This window comes from Labeo rohita, chromosome 14, assembly GCF_022985175.1.
Source record: "Labeo rohita strain BAU-BD-2019 chromosome 14, IGBB_LRoh.1.0, whole genome shotgun sequence".
Lineage (NCBI taxonomy): Eukaryota > Metazoa > Chordata > Actinopteri > Cypriniformes > Cyprinidae > Labeo > Labeo rohita.
Window position 1 is genome coordinate 8,454,850 of NC_066882.1, and position 24,939 is coordinate 8,479,788.

Consider the following 24,939-nt stretch of genomic DNA (forward strand, 5'->3'; position numbering starts at 1 on the left):
GACTGAAGTGTTTTGTGGGTGGCACGAACTGAGAAGCATCTGAGTCAGCCTCTGGTGATACGCAGGTCTAACCGAAGCACTATAAACATGTCCATGGTATGCTGTCTATAGTAGTGGACTTGAGAATGGAGTTAAGAAGGTATGAAAGAGTGTGATGCAAGCTGAGGAGAACAGAAAGCCGGTCTCGGCTATTGTTGGAGAATCCCACAGAGATAATCGATCGGCCAGCCACAGGTAGGCAGTCTGTAGATCATCTGTGTGAACTGGCAAACGTTGACTGACTGCAAAACACCTCAGCAGAACAACACATTCAAGCACACACACTAAACGCAGATATAAATTCATACACACACTCCTATATTAACCTTACTGTTTACTAGAGAGAGAAATGCTTATAGAAAAAGACATTCTGTTCGACTCGGAAAATAGTTTTTGAAAGGAGTAAAAAAAAGCGCAGGGCATTTCTTTTCCCCGCCGGAGTTGATTTGCTACCTCATTAGGCCACAAAATGGTATCAGATCCGTCCATCATGCTCACAGCATCCAGCAGCGGTTGATCTCAGAGACTCCACAGTCCATTTCATTCAAATCCCCCCTCTCGCTGAACAACATGTTCTCGCTCTGTCTTTCGGTCTCTGGCCATGTACAGTAACTGCCGCTGAGCGTGTGCCAACTGTGTTTGATCAGATGTCACAAAGCATGACTGAAACGCATGGGAACAAAGTCATTAAGGCTCCAGCTCTCATATGCCAGGCCGAGTGGAAGTCTGAATCATCAGGTTCTGCTCTGAGCTCCGCTGCGATACTGCAGCTCCTTATTCATAAAGAAATAGGTTAAGCCTTGATGTTTAAGTCAGAGGCGGCAAGTAAATCTCTTAAAATCTTTTTATGCTTGTTAGACAAAAGGATCTAGCTTTTGGGAACACATCTTTTAGTTTGTCATAGCAGAGTCTGAAGTCCAGTGATTTTTTTTTTTTTTTTTTTTTTTTTTTCCCTGCTGTTTTTTTTTTTCTTGCTTAAGAATTCTGTTTAGATGATTTCTGGAAGCTTTACTGACATAAGGCATATATTACTGAAACTCAAACCGAATGCCTGTGGTGTGATGTCAAAAGGATTTTGTTCCCTAATGAGTGTCTATTGTTGTTCTTCAAACCTTAAGGGAAATGATCAGTCTTTACATGCAAGTAGATATGTTTTTTCCCATAATCACTCGTGCAGCCTTTCTATGTATAATTGGGCTTGTATAGTGTATGTTCATAGGCAGCCAGTGTGTTTTGCAGTACTGTAGGCGATCAAGGTTATATTAGTTAGGTGTGGAGAGGAGTCACAGTCTGACCAGCAGCATGGGGGAGTTTTACTGGACCTCCAAAATGAAACAAACACGCTTTATTTGCTCTTTCCTACTGAGACACAGGGAAATTATTAGCCACAAAGTGCTGCAATAAAGAATTGATTTTCCAGGCCTGATGAATTCAGCATGTTCCAGCTGAGGCTGCTTCTCCTGGGCAGCAGCGACCCACTTTATGGGTATTGAGAGCAGGAGGAACTGGAAATTGGATCCTTAAAAAAGCCCTACCTTTCACGGCAGGCTTCATGACATTCATATTGTCATATATTGATGTTAACTGTTTCCAAAATGGACATGAAGCTCTCAGGCATTTTGGGTAAGTGTTTATCTAGCTTGAGAAGATGTTGAGAGAGGGTTGTGGGACTGCTGGATGGTTTCAGTAATAAGAGCTTCGTAATTATACTATTTTCCTGAGATATTGCAGACTCCTTTCATGTCTTAATTACAACACAGTGAGATCTGAAAGTTCAGCTGAAGCTTTTTCATGAGAAACAGAGTATAATATTTTTAACTTTCATTTATTATTTTTACAGTTGTGCTTATTAATATGGATCCCCTGAATTTCTCAAACATATTTACTTCTGTGTAGTTGTACTGTATTATTTCGCTTGGTTCTTTAAAGCTGAACCGTGTCATTTTTGCTTCACAAGCCTTACCAAACAGAACTGCAAATATCAAACAGGTTCTGTCTGCCCTTGATTGGACAAATGTGACCCTGGACCACAAAACCAGTCTTAAGTCGCTGGGGTATATTTGTAGCAGTAGCCAAAAATACATTGTATGGGTCAAAATTATAGATTTTTCTTTTATGGCAAAAATCATTAGGAAATTAAGTAAAGATCGTGTTCTATGAAGATATTTTGTTAAATTATTACTGTAAATATATCAAAACTTAATTTTTGATTAGTAATATACATTAAGTACTTTGTTTGGACAACTTTAAAAGGCAATTTTGTCAATATTTAGATTTTTTTTGCACCCTCAGATTCCAGGTTTTCAAATAGTTGTATCTCGACCAAATATTGTCCTGTCCTAACAAACCATACATTAATGGAAAGCATATTTATTCAGCTTTCAGATGTATAAATCCCAATTTTGAAAAATTGACCCTTATGACTGATTTTGTGATCCAGGGTCACAAATGGCTCCATCCCAAAGTCATGCTATTAGTCGAGCCAAAATTGGTGTGTCGGGATGGTGATTTAGCTACACAATTTACCTTTAATAGGGTAAATTATGATTAGGAATGCTTGATATATCGGTTAACGACCGATATTAGATATATCCTTTTGAATTAGGGGTGTGCGATATGGCGATTTTTGATAGAAAAAAAAGCGACAGTACTAAAAATGCTTTCGTTTGTCATTAAAGAGATCGTTCACCCCAAAATTATAATTCCGTCATTATTTACTCACTTACATGTTGCCCCAAACCTGTATTGATTTTTTTCTTGTGCAAAACACAAAATAAGATATTATGAAGAATGTGGGTAGCTGGTCTCCACTGAATTCAGTAATAGAAATGATCGAATAGATAACGTTCAGGCGAAAAAAGAAACTCATTCAGGTTTAAAACAACCTGAGGGTGAGTAAATAACGGTATAAAGGTGCTCTTGACTGAGGAACTTTAACATAGTTGCTTTAATAAGAATCAGTGTAGGCTACAATTGATGCATATAGTGTAAAAGTATATAGTGTTTTATTTTTTATATTTGTTAATTCCATTTCTTGAATGCCATTGCTACACCTACTGTACCTGAAAAATAAAGCACTTTTTGTTTTATTTGTATTATGTTTATTTATAATGTGTATCTTTGTTCTAATTTTTTAATAACAAAGATAAAATGACAAAGATTATCTTCGCTCACTTTGACCTAAATATCTGCCATTCTTTTTTTTTAATCCTATACTTTGTTACCTTGAAAGGCTTTGTTTTTAAAAAAGGAAATTAGTTTGGTTGTACTGCTCAGACCATTTACAAAATAGTAAAACCAACATGATAAAGAATCATGATTAAAATCCTGAATTGTAATATTTCTGAAAAAAAAAAAAGTGATATGATATTTTTGCCATATCGTCCATTTTGCCATGATTGTTTCTGTATTTTTTTTTAAATTGTTCATTTTCATTTCGGTTATTTTTAAATTTAGATGTAGATCTTTGCTTAAATCTCAAACATGATTTATTTAAAAACACTGTCTTGATCAAATCTCAGAATTAATATCTATTTATATATATTTTAATTAGTGCTGTTCAAATGATTAATAACATCCAAAATAAAAGTTTTTGTTTTTATAATACATGTGTATACTTTGTATATTTATTATATAAAGACACATACAGTTTGCATTTAAAAAAATATATATATTTGCATGTATATATTTATATTCTTACAAATTATATTATATTTAATATATAAACATAACATATTTTTCTTAAATATGTACATGCGTGTGTGTGTATATTTATGTATACATAATAAATATACACAGTATTTATTTATTTAATATTTAAATATTATTATTATTTAATTATTTATTTATTTATGATATTATTGAACTTATGTAGTTTATTGGTTATGTTTTTATCTGCAACATGAAAATAATGGTCAGTTTTTACCAGTACCAGCCATCATATTTAATTCTAGTTCAACACCACACTTTTCAATATCGGTCACATTATCTTGTACTGTAATGCAACCACTTATTCACTCTAATGTATCAAAAATACTTTTAAGTACTTTTCCAGTTTGTTCTTGTGCTGTATTTACTGTTACTGAGAAATCATGTTTTGAAGATTACTGAAGAAAGAAGAGAAAAAACTAAGAAACTTTATGATAAATATATCTGGATGTATCACTGTCAGAATCTTCTTCATGCAAAAATCACCATATCATCATGAGTAATGTAAATGTAAGGATCAAAATATGAACAGTCTGGCATTTTGAAAGTCTACCTGCTGTTTGTAGGCCAGCCCTATAAAACAATACGATGTCAAGAGAGCATTCGTCTTCTGAAAGAAGACTGTTTTCATTCTTTTCAGCCAGTGCTGTTCTGTAAACAGGCGGGTTTAGTCAATTCTCAATCCAAACAAGTTAGTGTTCCAAGGCGTCATTGTTTCAATGGCCCTTACCACGCTCTGACTTACAACAAAAAGGCAGTCAGTGACTTTAAGGACATATGCTCGCTCAAGCTAAATGTTCATCCACTGGCTAATTAAGTGCTCTGAAAGAGGGCACATCAAAAGGAGCCGTGCTTTTGGAATCGCTCGCACCGCCCCTCGGGTGCAGAGGTCAGCCCTCTTGGAGAGAGAAGTTAGGATATCCCAGCTCCAGACCTCTGCCTGGTAACCCCTCACCCCACCGGAGATATCAAAGCTCGGGGAGCAGTGGGATGCGCAGCCATCCCAGAACAAAAACAGGAACACTTCAAAGCGCCAGCTGGAAAAAGACAAGAGAGAAGGGAAGAGGAGGAGAGAAAATAACACAGGACAGCCGATATCAAATTCCCTCTTATTCTGAGCGTATTCCAGAAAATGAATATAATTAATTTCTCGGAGTTGTCGTGCATCTAAAGTGCTCTCGCTGTGCCTCGCTAGAAGAGAATTACACGATTTAACAGACCTGAGCGTTCTGGACTATGGGGGACAGAAGAAAAGCCCTTTTCCCTCATAATACCCCTAATGAAGTGGCTGCCGCTCCTCCAGTCCTGGCCGTGGCCTTCAGCAGCCTGCTCGCAATCTGTTTAATGATGGAACGGGGCCGGCAAGTGCACCAACACTTCCCAGTGAGCCACAAAGGGAGATCGCAGCCCTCTTTCTGGACAGGCAGAGGGGCTTAGTGCTCATCGACCTTACGAATCTGATCCCTGGTTGGAGAGAGAAGCTCCTTTCTGAAAGAGTCCACACTTAACCCCCGTACCCGGTCAAAAAACGAACGTCCTTATCTGTCTCTGCAGCACTTTAGATTTTCTTTTGTATTCCTCTCTTAAAAGCAACATCACCTTCATGTTGTTCCAGACTTGTATGGCTTTCTTTCCTCGAAATGAAAAAGATGTTTTAAAGAGTGTTTTAGCTTTTTATGAAAGTCAGTGAGACTAAATTTATCCAAAAAGAACATGCCTATATAAAACACCAGTAGAATTAAATGGATTAATTTCAAGTCTTTTGAAGAGACACAATCACTTTGTGTGATGAAAAGATTGAAATTTAAACCTTTATTCATGCGAATACATTAAATATGGCAACACCTACACTGCTGTTCAAAAGTTTGGGATCAGTATGATTTTTAATGTGTTTTTTTTTTTTTTTTAATGGAGTCTCATATGCTCATCAAGACTTTATTTATTTGATCAAAAATATTGATATTGTGAAATATTATTGCAATTTCTAATATTGGTTTCTTATTTTAATATACTTTAAAATATAATTTATTTCTGTGACACAGCACTGAATTTACATCAGCCATCACTCCTGTTTTTAGAGTCACATGATCCTTCAGAAATCATTCTAATATGCTGATTTATTATCAGTGTTGGAAACAGTTGTGCTGCTTAATATATATATATATATATATATATATATATATTTTTTTTTTTTTTGGATCCTGTGATACTTTTTAAGTTAAAAAGAACAACATTTATTCAAAATATAAGTCTTTACAGTCACTTTTTATCCATTAAAAACATCCTTGTTGAATAAAAGTAGTTAAAAAAAAGTTAAGAAATAATAAAAAAAAATATTTTGATTAGAATTAATAATTCTAACACTATAAATTCTATTTTGAATAAACGCTGTTCTTTTTAACTTTTTATTTACCAAAGAATCCTGAAAAAATCACAGGTTCCAAAAAAAAAAAAAAAAAAATATTAAGCAGCACAACCCTTTCCAACACTGATTATAAATCAGCATACAATATTAGAATGATTTCTGAAGGATGATGTGACACTGAAGACTGGAGTAATGATGCTGAAATTTCAGCTTTGCTTCAGAGAAATAAATTCCATTTTAAAGTATATTAAAACAGAAAACTGTTATTTATATTGTAATATTATTTTACAGTTTTTTTTTTTCTGTATTTTTGATCAAATAAATGCAGTCTTGATGAGCATAAGAAACGTTTAAAAAAAAAAAACATAAAAAAATCGTATTGATCCCAAACTTTTGAACAGCAGTGTACCTCACACGTCATGATATTTGGTCACGTGGCATATGAGAACCAATGAGGTTTGATGTTAGTTGACACTTGAGGTTTGTTCTATCATATTAATGTAGTTTGTGTATGCATGCATTAAGTTATATGTATCAATTTCATGCTGCCTTTATGTCCTTTTTGTAGCTTGAAAATTTTGAGTCCTGTTGACTTTTACAATATGACACAAAACATATGTTTACAAAAACAGCATCTTTTGTGCATGTACAGTTTTGGAATGACATTAGGCTGAGTTCACGAGGAGAGAATTTTCATTTTTGGGTGAACTCCACTTTTACGTGAGTTTTAATATGGCGTATTTAATGACAATAAGGTTGCTTACGTTCTCAAAGCAGCCAGCTCAATGTTTTCAGGCTTGGACTAAATGCATGCAAATTATTGACTGAATGGTACGCACAGCTGCACCCGCACAGCCCGCCTCTTTCATGTGTAACCCTTGATCCCATCACCACACCACGTCATCTTCACCCTGACATTGTCGTCCTCTTTGCCGCCAAGTCCAGAAGGACGGATGCTACGTTTACGGCGCGCTGTTGCTTTAACGAAATCCGCCAGGCCGTTCAGTGCAGCCTTGCGGCGTTTGGAGGGCCGGAGGAGAAGGCAAAAGCAAACAGTCCGTTTCATCCCTCTTCTTTTGGGCCTATTCTGCTTATTGTGAGCCGAGTGTGTAATGTGGCGGCGAGGGGCGGGGGGAGAGCGGGGGTAAAGAACCTGATTGCTTTAATCTCAGTGTTGTGCGGCTTTGGCCTTTCATGGGGCACTGAGGCTGTGTGATTCAGAGCTCTGGCCCCAGCTCCTCTCACCCACTCATTGTTCTCTACAGAAAATCAATTCTCTTGAAGACCCCTCCTTAATCCCGTTTTTCGCCGGCCACAAAGGCCACTTGTGTGCGACCCCGCTGGACTATGGACCGGGATGATGTGGATGTCTGCTCGGATTCCAGCCCCTTTCAGGTGCTGCCGGCTCGCCTCACTTTATAGTGCCAAGCGCAGGACTCGACAGGAAGACATTTGCGATCATAATTTCCTGTGGAGTGCTGGCCGGCCCCTCCCCCTCAGCTCACCCCACGCCCCCAGAATAGTTTTAATTAGGCCCGACAACCACAGAGAGGAGGGATCAGTCTGCAACAATGACTGTCCCTTTGAACAGAGGACACACTGACCAGAGCCTTTACTCTGCGGAGAAGCAGAGAATCAAATTATTATGCATCTCATAACAGTCATGCATAGAGAAGAAGTAAATGAAGCTCAAACGACTCAGGATTCAGAGGTATATGGGTCAATGTTGTATAATGTGTTCACTCTAAAGAAAAGGGGGGAAAAAGTAGTAAACTCATATAAAAATATACTTCTTGTGTTCATGTATTAAAAATGCAGCGTGGTATTGTCAAGATATTTTCCATACACCTTGAACACGTGAGTGTACACGTCTTCAATTATTATTTTTAATAATTAATATGCTTTTACATATATTTTTACCAAGAAATAAGGATTTCTACAAACATCACAAATTAATAATTTATAAATATATTTACTTTTTTGGTGAGTTGCACAACATGACATTTTACATTCTGAACTAAGTTTGCCTTGCCATTTTAAAAGACTTATGAATTTTGACACACAGTCATAAGAGTCTGCAGGGACTTTGATATCATTTCCTGTAATTTTTTTTCTGGAGGTTTTTGCATGTTATTTGGACCATATTTTTTTCAAATATTACTCAGTTTTGGTAAAAGATTTATTTATAAAATAATAATAATAATAATAATAAAATAAGTGGTCTAATTAGGTTTTTGCATGTTAGTTGGGCCATATTTTTCAAATATTACTCTAAAATTACTTTATTCTGAAAATACTACTACTAAAAACCACTGAAATACTGAAAGTACTACTAATAAATTCTATAATAATAATAATAATAATAATTTATTATTATTATTATTATTTAAAACAATAAATGTCTTTTCTTTTTTTTTCTTTTTTAAATTTAAAAATGTTTTAATTTAATGTGGACATTAGTCTTTTTCTATACCAAAGAGGTATATTTAATAATTTTATTAATTTGATTATTGTTAATAATAATAATAATAATAATAAATAATAATAATAATAATATATAATGTATGTGTGTGTGTGTGTATATATATATATGTGTGTGTGTGTGTGTGTGTGTGTGTGTGTGTGTGTAAATTAATTATTATATATATATTTTCTTTTTAAGTTAACAATTTTAATGCGAAAATAAAAGTCTCTGTACCGAAGTGGTCTCACTATATTGAGGTGGTCTATTCAGTTATATGTATTTTGTTTTTATAAATACAACAACCAAAAAAGAGTGTTACGTTATTGATACCTATATGCAGACAGCAAAAATAGCACACGTTTTTCCACACAGAACAATTTATAGTGCTCACCATGGCTTGAGGATGTCAATACATCCGTTTTTTTGATTAAATAGCTAGAATTCAGTTCTTTCTATATATTCCCAGCGTGTCCAGGGATCAAAACCCCCGTTTGACTGCTGGGAAAACAGAAGCCAAACATCCAAACAGCTACCAACAAACCCCCAGGCCCTCGTGGTGCAGCTTGTTCATGTTTCAGGTAGAATTTTAGATGTCCTCGTGCCTGTTTGCTTCATGTTGGATGAGAGCATTCTTCACCTGTCAGGTATGGCCTTTGGACAGGGCCTGACATCTGCTGATCTTTATATCGAATTCATACATCAAAACCTGCTCCGGCTCTGTGACCGCTGGACTTCATCAGTCGGCTTTGATGAGGCATTTCGAGCGCTCTCCAAAGACTAAGAGCTGGCAAAGAACACATCATCACAGCGCCGATCTCTCCTAATTACAGTCAGTTATATCTCTAAAAGAAAAAGCAAAATAAACCTGATCAGGAAGACAAAGGAGTAAGTCTGTGGAGGAGGTTTCATTACCCTTCCCTCTCTTTACCTTTCTCTGTGTTTCTCGCTGAAAGGGAACAAAGACGGAACCCTACCGATTGAAAACTAGCAGAACAGTGAAACAACAGGACACAACTGATCACTCATGCATGGTTGGGATTAGGATAAAAGTATAAAGAGTGCAGAGAAGAAAGAGCACAACAAAAGGAACAGGGGACTGACTAACTTTTTTCTCTTTCTTTTGAGGTGAAAGGAATCAAAAAAGGAAGGTCTGGCCATATGAAAAGATAGAGAAAGAGATTAACAAATAGAAGCAGTCCTTTTTAGCCTCGGTACGCTTCCACTTCTACTTCTTTTAACCGAAAACATGAAAGACGGGACTGAGGTCTCTAGCAACCGAACCCTCGGAAGAAGTTGTTACCCCAACTTCTCATCTCAAATCTTCATATTTAACTCGAGCCGTGCAAAATCTGCGCAAATCAACCTCCATGGGAATTTTGTCGTGGCACAAGCACCGTTTATTGTGATTCCGGTTGACCAACTGGCTTGTGAAGTCTTCAATGACACACCAGCTAACAAGACAGCCGTCCTTTCAGCCCCCGCCTGTACTAAGTGGAAATAATCCAGAAATACTTTGCACATCTAGTCTGCCTTGGCCTTCATCCAAATTGCGCTCTATTCTTTTTAATCTCCCTTAATAAAAAGGAGGGGATAAGAGAGAGATTAACATCTGTGCCTTTTTTCCTCTGCCACGTTTGAGTGGACAAATGTGAATGAGGGGAGGTAGTGACAAGCCCCTCTTTGACGTTGGCTAGGGAACTTCACAGATAGGTGCACTAAAGGGAAAGTGGAGGAGCGCTTGGGTGTGTCGAGAGCTCTTCATTCAGGATGTGAGTTTGGCAGGTCACGCTCTCTACAGCCTTTAAAATATTGCCTGTTAAATGCTGTACTTGTGGTTTATCGATCTACAGCTCCATAAGAGGCAGTTGCTAATCGCGCAGTTTAACAGATGCTCCTCCACTTGTGGGCTCTGCTAAACGCTCTGATATGATGCAGCTGTTTCGTTTTACTGCAGGGATTTGTGTGACTTTCTCAGTGGCAGACAGTGTTGCTTAGTACGCCTGAAGCTACGTGCTCATTAGCGTCTCAGTGTCATAGTGGACTCACAGCCATTATTCAGTAGTAGACACACATTCTGTTCTGTGCTGAGGCCAAATGCAATAATGCATGCACAACGCTCGTCAGCAACAAGGATCGCAGCATGAATTTTTAAACTACACACTCTAAGGTTTACTACGTATTACAAATACACACGTTTCATCCAGTACTTGGCTCACTGCCTGGCACAAAAGGAATCATTCAGCCAGCAGCCTTCTTTTTAAAGACACATTTTATGGCACTAAAGACGTTTGTGATAGATTACATTTTTTTTTAAACATGTCAGGCTGTAAGTCTAGTATTATCTCTCTGTTGGCAGTTGTTATGCCATTTATGAGTAATGTCATGAGTAATTATGTGTAACATTTATGAGTAGTATGGCATCACCTTGGTTTAGTTTTTAGTTTAACTTCTCCATTGATATTGAACACATGCTGCTCTTGTTTATTGACGTGTACATGTGCTGTGCAGTTATTTGATGAATCATAGGCTAGATTATTTCTGCCCCAGCAATGATTGAATTTAAAAATCTTGTTTTGAAACCTATTTTCTACTTCAAAGTTTTTTTTGATATCTCAAAATATAACTTCATTTCTTGTTAGTTGATAATATGAGAAGTGAAATTGCAATTGCAAGATATGAACTCACATTGAGATATAAAGTGACATTATGAGAAACAAAGTTGCAATTGATAAATATAAACACATTGTGAGATATAAAGTGGTGATACAAAATATTAGTGTTGATTGGTATCTTTTTTTTAAACTATTTTGCATGTAAGTCATTCATTAAGACACTAATAATTTTCATACAGTATGTTGTGATGCCTAAATTCACTTGAAACAATGCACCTACTAATAAACTTTCCTGCTGAAAAAACAATAGAAGCATCACAGAAATTCTAATGGTTTGCACTACAAATACCATTACAAGCATTACAAACCATCAACTTTTAATCATTAAAACCATTTAAAAATGGTTTCCAGTGGTGTGTTTTGGGACATATTTCATTAGGATTTAGTGGTTTAACAAGCCACCAATAGAAGACAACCAATTATGAGGAGAAACCAATAGGCACTGTTACAGTTTCCATTAAAACCAGTACAATTCTCATTATAACCAGTAAACCCATTGCACATTATGTGATGGTTTCTATTTTTTTTCAGCAGTGTTATCTGCCAATATTTATAAAATGGGTTAATCTATTAAATATAACAGTGTGTATAATACAGTGCGAGAGATGAAAATCCCACATATGTAAAATTAAATCACATTTGACCCTTCACAATGTGCGACAAGCCATGGCGCTCTTACGCAATGAGCAATAAATTTTGAAGCAAATAGGGCACTGAAATGCACCAAAGGACAAAACAGACCAGGGTACTTTTGGTATGAAACAAAGTGTCCGCTTTAAAATGTTGTCATTTAAGACATTCAAGCACGCCTCAGGCTTAAACAGCATGTGAACCAATCATTTCTTCATTTTACTAGCATGAAATACTAAACATGAATCTGGGCACCAGACTGCAACTAAAATGGGCGCATTTGTGACCAAAAATATTAATTTGTGTTTGATATTTTTTGCTGAGATCGCCACTGAAGACTAAATTTACACGTTATGAAAAATGTGCATTTGAAGAGTTCAGATGCAAAACCCCTTAAAAGCCATCTCAGTCAAAAATGAGATAACGATACTAAGTGAATGCTCTCGGCACATATTATACGTCCATCAGATACTTTTACTTCAAACTCACTAAAATCCCTCAGCCTCAGCCCAATCTGAATTACCGATACTTACATAGAAACCTATACATAGGAGTCTTATAAAAATGCATTTTTTTAAAGAAAGACGTCAGATGCATTTAGAGGCTTTTGCATCTGAACTCTTCATTTGTTTTCCTGATTGTTTTGCTTCACATCTTTTATGTTGACTTAATAAATGCATGTCAGTATTTTAGTGAAAAAACACCAGCGTTGACGGCACAAATGCTAAAATCAGATGCAGTTGTGGCAGCATGACAGACATTGGAAATGACGGATATGTGCAGTAAAAGTGCAGACAAGCAGTTTCTACTTCTTGCACAATTTAAACAAAATACAACAGGTAAAGCTGTCAGCTGTGTGGACATTAACAGTATCGTTAATCGATATTATCGCTAATCATTAATGTGTGAACTTCATATTATTTGTTGCGCAATTGTCGTCCATTAATCGTAATAAGCTTTGTGCTCCATTACCTTAGTATCAGCTTTACAATTCTGCCAAATTCATAACGAAATTCAAACTAAAAAATAGTTTGGCGCTCCAAAATGTAGCATGAACGAGCACTTTGGTTTAGTGCATCAGTTAAAGTGGCATCTGAACCCATCATATCTTTCTCTTTACTAGTACGAAATTAACATGAATGGACATCAAAGGTATAAGATACAGTACAACTTGCTGAAATCTCTCATGTAATCACTCATTCAGTGTTGGAAACTGTGTAAAACATGTAAAGCTTGTATTGTATATAACAATAAAGAAGAGCATTTTGCTAAATATATGCGCTACATTGCTTATTCATATTTTTACTTAACCGGTTGTCTACATGATAAGAAAGAATGCAAGAAGCTAAAGATAAAATTCAACACCTCCTATATAATTGCATGTGACTAATGAAGAAAAACAGACTGGATGTATGCAAGACATATGACAACATTTATAGGATGCATTTAGGAGGAGCCCAAACTACACTCAGTGGCCAGGTGATGCTGACATAGTCATGATCCATGATATTGACACAGGTTCTGTGTATTAAACAATTCTTTGTGACTGTATATTGTTCTGAAATTGAAAAAAGTTCGTTAGACGTTAGTTCCCACTTTAAATTAACCTTAGTTCCTAGGACATCGACAATTAAATTAATCGACATAAATTAAAATGCCGATGATGTAAAAGGAGGGAAAACATAAACACATGACAGTATGACTGAAATGTTAGTGTTTTTTTTTAAAGGAAAGAAATACAACATGTTTATTCTGTGACACTTCAAAAAATAATTTGGAGCCTATTTTTGTTTATTATAGGAGCCAGTGGCTCCATAGGTGATTTTTATTTTTTAATTTTTTTTTGTCTGAAGCCCTGTGAATGAGCCCTTTCTAAAGACAGAAAGGTGTCTTTTTTGAAGTTCCAGTCCACAGACCACTGTCTGGTTCATTTGTTGGACAAATGAGAGATTCTGCGATATGATTGGTCAGATTGCCTGTAAGTCAAACTCCCGGTGAAGGGTCATTTGTGAGATATAAAGAAATGTATAGAAATTATCCTTTATTTTTGTTTAATCTGAGGTGGAAACAGGCTTCTGAAGTCAAAGAGAGAGTGTCTTTGTAAATTAAGAATTTGACTTATTGTAATCTTTGTAATGCTCTTCAGTGCTATTTAATATCAAGATTTATACAGTAAAAGTATATTTTAGTAACAGTGTATTTTAACTGTCTATACAGCACCTTACCAGTCATTATGCCTGCTCATTTTTCAGAATTGTTTAACTTTCCTTTCCTGGTGTCATTTGTTTGTGTAATTTACAGGATGCAGCATAGCCATTTGTCTGCAGTCAGTTTGCTGAGCAGTGACATCCCGCATACCTCATCATGGCACATCCTTCCTGGGGGTCTTGGCCAAAACAGTCAGCGCCTGATTAACCCCAACAACCTGTGAAAGGTACTTCTGAGAAAATGAGAGGGAGAAGGGCCAGGTTAAAGAGGCATCCAATGAAGTTACTGTCACGCAAGGGCCTGGGGCTGCCACATGGGTGGAAAATTGCGGGAAAAGAAGCTGAGTGGTCTGGGCACTGGGGTCTCGGCTACAGGGGGTCCCTCCTCAGGGGCCATTGTGTGGGAGGTGCTTTTGGCAAAAGCTGTCGTATACAAGTTGTGCTTTGTTCTAAGCACAGCCAGATTTAGCCACTCTGGGTAGGACTGCAGACTTAAACAGCTTTAATGACATTACAAAGAGGTGCTATTACCAGTAGTGATGAAAAAGCGTTTAGGTGAACTTTGAGTAGGTGAAAAGTGGGTTGAATGCTTATTCTCGTCTGGATCAGTGGTTCCGAGATGGATTTGTGTCAGGATCCATATTTGTGACTCTAGACCACAAAAGCATTCATAAGTAGCATGGGTATATTTGTAGCAGTAGCCAACAATACATTGTATAGGTCAAAATTATCGATTTTTCTTTTATGCCAAAAATCATTAGGATATTAAGTAAAGATCATGCTCCATGAAGATATTTTATAAATTTCCTACTGTAAATATGTCAAAGCTTAATTTCTGATTAGTAACATGCATTGCTAAGAAATTCATTTGGACAGAAGATTGCACCCTCAGATTCCAGATTTTCAAATAGTTTAGTTGCGATCCAATATTTCTTATATAGGGTAGAATGGGACTAAAGGCGCCCTGGGGTAGAAGACGCCTTTAATATTATTTTCCTCTAAACCACTAGATGGCACAAAAATGTGGCATAGGACATTTCAAAACATCTGCTTTTCAACATACACATGCAAAATTGTATCATCCTTGACTCGGTCACAGCAGCACAGAGTCGATTCTGTGCTTGAGCTAATATTTGTTGTTTTTAAAAATGTTGTAGATTTAAGTAGCAAATGAGAATCGCTAAAATTATTCAGTATATCTTGAAACAAAGGTCTTAATGATTTTCAGTGTTGTTTAAGATAATTAAAACAGCAGTTTTTTTTTGCTGGTGGGGCTAAAAGACACAATAATTAACATGATAATTAATAGAAGACTGACTTTTCCATTTGTTGACATGACGTTAGATTCTGATGGTAAATATCATATATTTTATATTAACATGGTTTAATGACAGTATATTTATTTAAGAAAAAAATAATTATTTTATTAATCAAAATAAGCCAAAAATAGTACAAACTACAAGCTAAAGTTACATTATTAAAAAAACATTATTTAAGTATTTGTATCAATACTATGTGCCTTTTACCCCATGTTGGTGAGTCTTTTACCCATTGTGTGGGGTAAAAAGGCCCACCTTACCACCTCATACAGATTTTTAAACAAAACAAACGACTTGTGTGATTTATTTTCACACTAAATCTGTTGATCCATAAATGTTCAATACAGATGTATGTATTTTTCTGCAATCATACACTTTGGGCACAGTGAAAAGCACATTTTTTTCTTAAGGGGTGCCTTTAGCCCCGTTGTACCCTACTGTAAATGTTAACAAAGTTGTTTATAAAAAGAAAACATGAAATGTTACCATGAAGTGCAGTAGACAAACAATATAGTATGTTTGATTAACATGACATCTTATGCTTATCAAAGATTGTGAAATATTTAATATATATATATATATTTTAATTTTATTTATTTATTTTTATTGTAATTTAAAAAAAGGGCTTCAATATATTTTAAAATGTAAAAAGAACAGCATTTTGAAACAGAAATCTTACAATGTCTTTATTTTTTACTTTTGATCAATTTACTGCATTTTGCTTTAAAAAAAACAAACAATACTTACTGACCACAAACTCTTGAATGGTAGTGTATATACACACCGTTATACGCATTACATCTATTAGACAGTTAAATTTGTGTCAAAATACTGTTTGTTGATTGGACGACAACCTTTGACTTCCATAAAAGCTGAGGGAAATGTTCCCTCCCTCATTTTTAAAGCTCCTTCCTTTTTGGTGTTCTTGTGGATTGGATTCCCAGAATGCATTGTGAGTCTCTTTGGATAAAAGTGTCTGCTAAATGCATAAATATTAATGTAAGAGTTGATGAGGCAATTAATTTTTTTGTCCCAACTTTTCCTTGGAACGAACCGTTTTAAACTCTGAGCCATATAATGCATAAGTTGTAGTCAAAGTGCAGTTTGTAGTTAACATTTCTTGTCTAAATAGCTGCAAAGATTCATCAAAGCTAAATACGTTTTAACATATCTATTTATACACAATTACTATTGTTATTCTAAGTTGTATAACACACACGCCCTCTGAAGCTTAGTAGCCAGAGCACTACGGCTCTTCCTCTCTGGGGTGCAGTTAATCAGCTCTAAGCAAATATGTCTGCTGAAGCGTGAAAGCCCCATCGCTCACTCACTTCACAACAACCCCTGTCTCTTCCACACATCTACCGCCACACCGGCCACCCGACTGGCATGTAGTACAGAGCGACGATTACTTTACCGTGACACACTGTGTCAGGAGTGAAAAATAGCATGGAGTCTAGAAGTATCCTTGTTTGAGTGACAGAATCTGAGCGCTCTAGCTATTTTAGCTTTCAATCACGTCAAGGTAGTATCATTGCAAGCTCTTGTGTTTAATGCTATGACATATGCTAGCCTTGGTGTTTTTCCATCCTTGGGTCTCTCGGTGTACTAAGCTTCCTAATTCAAAATCATTTAGGGAGTGTAATCTACCTAGCATTGTTATAGGGACAGCGATCTGTAACCTCCTACCTAGTAAAGTTTATCTTTCGCTCGGCTCTCCCAGACAAACAAAAACAAGGGGACAAAAGGGAGAGGGTGTGTGCGAGGGTGTTGTGGGCAGATGGGTCACATGCAGTCCTTTGAGAGTCTCCCCTATCAACCCCATTCACCAGGCCCTATAAAACTGACAGCCTGCTTAAATACCTGACACAAGAAAAGAGGAAAAAACAAAGACGAGAAGAGGCGAGAACAACGGTAAAAATAAATAAGACAGCCCTCGGTGACTGATGTGTAAAGGCTATGGCTGACATCTTAGTGACCATTAATAAATGTGGCTGTGGTCACAAAGGGCGAGACTAAAAAGGGAGAAAAGGGGCAAAAAAGAAAAAGAAAACAGTGAACGTTGCCTCCAGCTCTAAATTCCAATGCTTATTCATCAGGGTGGATAGAGCTCGCTTGGCCCATTTCTTTAATGCTGCTCGCTCTTGGACCCCCTTTAGGGTCTTTGTTTGTCTTTGGAGTCTGTGAGAAAAGTCAATTATATTTCAACAACCATGCTTAGTTAACATCACCATGCAAATCTTAAAGGGCGCCATTACTCTTAATCATGGGTTGGAGGGGGCGAGAAGTTGCTCTGAATCGCTGCAGCTCTTCGGGCCTTTAAAGCGAGTAAGACGTTACGCACATCTGGGACGGCACATCAAATAGAGAGACGCGCAGAAAAATAAACACTGGTAGGCGATTAAAAATCCATATTTATGCAACCCCAGTTTTCCTTGCCTAAGAATTCCGCACATGCCTCCATTTGATCTGAGCAGAGAGACCACGAAAAAGGCAAAAACAAATGTTGAAACCTTTAAACTTGTAATCACAGTCTCACGCGTTTGCAAAAGTCATCAATTATACTGTAAACTGCAGACAGAGAGAGGAAGTAGAAATATTTAAAAAGCAAAGTAATGATGTAAATTAGCAAAATACATTGAAACACACACACACACACACACAAGATGAACAGGTTGCACTGTCTTCGACACATTTCTAATTACAGAGTGTCATTATGACATCTTGTGTAGTTCATAGCAACACTATTCACGTGAGTATAATTACATAACCTCAGACTATATGTACCACACACCAACTATTAGAAGTGATCTGCACAACTGATTGTAGCAACCTTCACGGAAGTGTTTGTTTAGCTTAAGTTCATATTAGGTCGCAATTACAAGTTGCCTGAGTAAAAGCTTCTGACAGATGTTTAAAGTTTGTGTAAAGCACTATTAAATACGTGTTCTGAGTTTGTCGCACCACAGTTAAAAAGTTATTAACAACCCAGCCAAATGTGAATGATTAAAAAGCACCAAGTAAATAAAATAAGCAGTATTCTCTGCTCTCAAACGCTGGGGGCGTGTCTGTTGTCAGCGCTGAAACCACGCCCACTTGTGGGAAAGCTGCCGCCTCTCTCAACTGTCAAATACGAAATGCGAACTGTCAAATACATTTAAATAAGGAGCTGTTTTGTAAATAGTCGCAAACAGGTAATATGCATTTATGTGATGAATGCATAGCTAGCTTGTGAACTGTAGGCTGTAGTAACTAACGGTAATGACAGTAACTCATAATTGAGCAGGCGAACCACTTAATGCTAATGCGCTGTAGTTATTATAGTGTCAGGGGAGGGACCATGCACGGTGGCTCCATTGCGTCATTGAGACATGATTTCAGGCCCGCCAAAAAAAAACCTGAACACAAAAATGGTGAAAAACTGTACATAGTTCGCAGTCTTCGTAAAGTGTTTTCAGCAATACATTTATAACATTTATGATGTGTTTAGAAACAATTCTCTGAATTGCCTTTAAAGGAGTTTAAAGGAATAGTTCACCCAAAATTGTGAATTATATAATTATTTACTCATCCTTATGTTGTTTCAAACCTGTATGACCTTCTTTCTTCTGTGTAACATAAAATAAGGTATTTTGAGACTTGCTTGAGTGTTTATTTTGTCCATTCAATGAAAATCAATGGTAAAAAACAAAAAAACAAAAAACTATTTGTAACCCTGGACCACAAAACCAGTCTGAAGTAGCACAAGTATATTTGCATAGTCAAAAAAAACATTGTATGGGTCAAAATTATTTTCTTTTATTCGGGTATTAAGTAAAGATCATGTTCCATGGAGATATTTTGTATATTTCCTACCGTAAGTATATCACAACTTAATTTTTGATTAGCAATATGCATTGCCATATACCTCATTTAGACAACTTTAAAGGCAGTTTTCTCAGTATTTTGATTTTTTTTTTTTTTTTTTTGCACTCAGATTTCATATTTTCAAATAGTTGTATCCCTGGCAAATATTATCCTGTCCTAACAAACCATACATCCACGAAAAGATTTTTTATTCAGATTGTGCTTTCAGATGATGTATAAATCTCAAAAATTAAGTTTTGTGGCCTGGGGTCACACTTAGTCAATATTCTTTAAACTATCCTCTTTTGTGTTCAAAGATAGATAGATAGATAGAAAGAAAGAAAGAAAGAAAGAAAGAAAGAAAGAAAGAAAGAAAGAAAGAAAGAAAGAAAGAAAGAAAGAAAGAAAGAAAGAAAGAAAGAAAGAAAGAAAGAAAATCATTTTGGGACAAAATGAGGCCGAGTAAATATTACAGAATTTTCATATTTGGGCAAATTATGCCCTTTTCACATTGTTTTCACACTGAATACCATAGAAGCAGCATTTTTGGTTCTCCAAAGAGCCTTTCAGTAAACAGTTCTTAAAAGAACAGTTTATTCTTAATGTGAACAACATTTTAATATTCTAAAGAGCCTTTTGTAGAATGGAAAGAATTCTTGGATTAAAAGCTCCTTATGGAACCATAGATGATATTAAAGAGCCTTTATTATAATTGAATACATTCCTAAGTAAGGATGAAAATTAAAAATAAACAGGAGAATTGCTTAATAATCAGAATCCGTACTGTTAAAATAAATGCAATGCTGTAGTTTTTATGCTTAGGAGTGAAAGGCTCCTGTGTAAAAGCTTGAGTCCCAATCTGAACAGAGATATCTTAAAGTTGAGTCAGAAATAAATGGAGTGCCACTCCCTTTGAGAGCGTGCTATAAATCAGACTGAAGCCATACGGCCCTGTGGAGAGCTCCTCGGTCGGGCGTCAGGGTAAACTGTGCTGAATCCATCTGTGCAATCTCATCGTCATTATGTCCCTGCTGTTATCGGAGCCGTAAATCATCCAAACAAACTTTAACGTCTGCACATCCGCTGTCTGCTTACAGAAACACATGCTCTAGACGCTTCCAGCGCGTCTCTCAGAAGCACTTGTCAAGTGCATCTGTTTACAGGTCTGTGAGTCTGAGGTGCAAGTTTTAGTTGTGACCGACTCTCTGGCATTGATTACACAATTACACTGTGTAATCTCACCGTCATTGATTCAACACAACCGGTGTTGTTGTGTTGAATCAATATAAACAAACACAGGTAAGTCAACCGCACTTTAATTTGCCCAGAAATTAAAGATGTTCAAACTAATTTCTCACACGGTGATGATGGCAGAATAACATTTACCTACTGCTTAGATACACTGGTACTGAATGCAGTGAGAGCTGGTATAATCTTCCCCCTATAATGTATTTGGGAAATGATGTGTGTTAATCTGGCTGATAGACTGTGCTTTTCTGTGATTCTGTGCTGAGATATGCCTGGCTTCTTCTTTGATCTGGTGCACTCACCAGGAAGAAGTAGATTACAGGGTTTGTGAAATCAAAATACATCACAAATAGATTCTGGGTGCAAATTCTTAGGTTAAAAATGAATGCAAAATTACTGGAAAAACTGCATGTCACTAGTCATTTAGATAAAGATAGCCTTCATAATTTAAGGTTCAGCTGAGCATTGTTTTAACAGTTAAAGAATGATAGTTGCATCAGTGGATATAAATTAAACCTCAAATACTAGAGAAAAGTCACTTTTTTGGTTGATTGTCATCTAACTTACAATTGATTTTGTGCTTGACAAGCATTGCTTTTGTATAATTTGAATTATTTTCATTTTTCTTATTCAGTAATGTCCAGAAGCACACTGAAAAGTAACTTTTTAAAAGGATTTACGTGATAAAATCTTTGTAACAATTTGCATTAACGCATTTTAAGTAAATTTTACTGCTACTGCTGTGTACAATTTACCATTGTTGAGTAAAATCTACTTACTTAACTTGAGTAAATTTAAAGAAAATACGTCATTTTAGCTTGACCAGTAAAAGAGTCAGTAAGTTTTACTTAGTCAAAGCTTACTTGGCAATATTTTTGATTTTACTCAATATAGCACTGAATTAAACCATATTTAAAAGTGAATGTGTTACTCAGAAACATATGTGACCCAAGACCACAAAACCAGTCATAAGGGTCACTTTTTTTAAAATTGAGATTTATACACCATCTTAAAGCTGAGTGAATAAGCTTTTGACATATGGTTTGTTAGGATAGGACAATATTTGGCCGAGATACAACTATTTGAAAATCTGGAATCTGAGTTTGCAAAAAAATCAAAGTATTGAGAAAATCGCCTTTAGAGTTGTCCACATGAAGTTCTTAGTAATGCATATTACTAATCAAAAATTAAATTTTGATATATTTACAGTAGGAAATTTACAAAATATCTTCGTGGAACATGATCTTTACTTAATATCCTAATGATTTTTGGCGTAAAAGAAAAATCTATAAATTTAACCCATACAATGTATTGTTGGCTGTTGCTACAAATATACCTGTGCTACTTTTGACTGTTTTTGTGGCCCAGGGTCAAGTAAACAATACTATATCATATCATGCAGACACCACATCTACATAATTAGTAATGCGGCACCCACCCGAACACAGAGACTTCAATACTTGATACACAATACACAATGAATTCTGTGCATCGTTTTTGAGTATGAATGTGTCATTTTAAGTAGAAAATGGACTCTAGATGTAACAAACTCACACGTTACTAAACCTAACAACAAAAGAAATAATAAAACTGTCTAAATACAACTGAAAAACAGTTTTATTTTGTGACACATTTTCCGCTTTAATTTCTACAAGCTTAAATTGAGTAGTAATATAGAATTTACTTTGTTTCTTTTTTAAAATGATTGCCTGAACTAAGTTTTAAATGTAGAAATAACATTTGTTTTTCTGTAGTGTTTACTTCATTACAGAATTTTTCATCATTTTTGTCATTGCAGTTAAATATGAGTATTTTTTGTCGTTCGCTTACACTTAATACTTTTTTCTTGAATGCATTGTGTTCTTTTGGGAATCCAGGGTTTCAGTATAATTATTCTTAGTGCTTGTATCCACAAGAAAAGTGCATTAGAGCAGTTTCACATCATTTCAAGCAGCCACATGTTGAGATGTGGAGGAAGTCTCACAGCGCAGGTGTCGGTAATGCACCAGACAGACGCGAGGGGTCAAAGTTTGCTAGGAACACAGGGAACCCTGCGGAGAACAAGCATGTGCTATTGTCCCATGACCCAGGACGTGCGTGTGGGAGAGATTGTGGCCTCTGTGTCTGGTCTCGGCACTCATGGCTGCTGTAGTTCAGAGAAGAGAAGAGTCTTAATAGTAGATTGACTGACAAGCTGTACTGTTTCTCAGTGGCTAGTTGCGCCCTCTTTTGGTTTGTACAAGTTATGGTAGAAATGTGTTGAGGCGAATCACTGTCCTGTGGCTTTTTCATTGTTTTTCTACTTTAAAGATGACAATGATCTTTTTTCTAACACTGTATTCACAAAGTTTATCAGCTATTTTATGTATCTTCACAAGAAGATTAAATACTGATCGCTTCATTACAATGCTGTTAAGAAAATAAAAGCGTGTTTGAGTGAAGGATTTGTTCACTGACTGTGATGATTTGGCAGCTTGTTTTATCCGTAATGTAGGCAGTGACAAACTGACATGAAAATGGATTGACATGTCTCTTGTACCCTTAAGTCATGTGAATTTGGGTCAGGCCTACAGAGTGTTTCTGTCTTGTTGGGGGGCTTAAAATACAGTATTTTTTTAGTCATAATAATTGTACAGGTGTCATTGTATTGTGCACATATTTTAGTACAACAGTATCAAGTGAGTGTATTAGAATATTACTTATTTATTGCTTAATGATTGAGGTTTTGTTGTCATTTATATATGTTTAGTTCATATATGGTTTTTGTTTATTTTTTTGGTTTGCTTGTTGTGTTTGGATGTAATTTAAAAGCTGAGCACTGGCTATCGTTCATGGTTCATAGTCATGTGATCTCAAAATGGTGGTGCCATGATGGTCAATATGTAAAATAAAATGGCCTTTTCTGACTTGAGTATAAATCATTTTAATGATATTTCACAAAAGTGCCTATTTTTTTGCATAAAACTTTTATCACAGACTCTAGCAGGAATGTTCAAGAAGCATCAGGATTAGACAACGACGCTGAAAGTTTGCATCTCCATTAACTGAAACACTCCAGCAGGGGGTAAAATTTCTAAATATAAATCACATCCCTGCTTAAATTAAATGTTATTAACTCTAGTGACATTTTATTTTGCATTGGGCCCGGAATAAAAGCGTGCTAAGTGAACCCGTGTTTCTATAAAGAGTTTGTAGCGAGAAAACAACAGGTTACATTTATCATTATAAGTCGGCACCGTGTGACGCACCATCTCCAAGCGTGCGCGTTACCGTATTTTAAGAAGAAAAGTTTAATGTGGAGACAGAGATATTATTCAAATCTAATGCCCTTCTTCGCTCAGGATAAGAGCCTGATTTTAAACCTGACAGGTTAGAGAGGAGGTGGAGGTGCTTTGTTCCCCGTTTCCACTCTGCACACGAGGCTTTCAGAGCTTAGTCTATTTGAACATGCAACGTTTTAAAGCTGCTATCAATCAGCATGGGGTCCCAGAGTGAGCAAAATGAGAGAGCAGGAGGGAGAGAATGAGAGAGGCTGATATAGAAGGAAAGAAGTTATCGCACTGTTTATTCAAAGCTGACATGAGACAAACTTGTTACTGTGTTTCGTGCCTGTTCATGCATGACAGGAGCGCTGTGAGGAGTGGAGGGAGAGATGTAAAAGGGAGTGGAAACCAGCGCAGGTTTCAGGCGACTTTGACACCCCAGCTAAATAAAAATGAGAGCCTTCGTTCGAGCCCCTTAGCTGTCTTACTCTCATCAGGAGTGCAGGGGAGTGACAGACACACTTTTTTCCTCTAAACTCAGAGCTCATTTTAAGTTAAAGACGACAAAACCTGCTGGCACCGCTGGAGTCTGTTTACTTCGGTAAGCTCTGAGCTCCAAGCAGATGGTCACCTGGATTCATTTACAACATTTATTCATCTCATCCTGTAATTAAGAGCCTCCAGCTCATAACATTTGTGTGCCAGTCGCCTAATTCAAATACATCTTGCCTTATTTGTGTCAACGTCCACATGGAGGCCGTCAGTTTAAATGATTCCCATATATTCCTTTTTAGTTCAGCAGACAAATATAGACACATTGGGCCTAAATTAAATATTTTACTTTCAGCCAGTAAAATATATTTTTAAAAAATGACTTTACCTGCAGTTTCTCACAAATAGCCATACTAATACAGCTGTTGTTGCGACTTGTAAAACCATAATATATTGACATAAAATCTCAGTTAATTGTCTGTCTGTTCCTTTCATCCCCACATCTGCAAGATAATTTATCAGCAGATGTTTAGGAAGGTGACGTAGTTGTTTTTGTGTCTATGTAGTGTCTTTGGAGAAAACTGCACCAGAGTGGCTTTTCGCTCCATCATAGAGAACAGCAGGGATTACGTATAAAAAAAAAAATCTAAAAGTTTTGGTTAAATGTGATGAACAGATTTTAAAAA

At 36.3% G+C, this 24,939-nt stretch overlaps 1 long non-coding RNA gene across 1 annotated transcript in view; it reads left to right on the forward strand.

Moving 5' to 3' along the window:
* Window positions 1–24,939, forward strand: part of LOC127175870 (uncharacterized) — a 63,975-nt gene that overhangs the window by 23,401 nt on the left and 15,635 nt on the right. The window contains exon 3 of the long non-coding RNA XR_007829034.1: window positions 14,180–14,312. This is a non-coding gene — a long non-coding RNA (uncharacterized LOC127175870). The remainder of the gene's footprint in view (window positions 1–14,179; window positions 14,313–24,939) is intronic.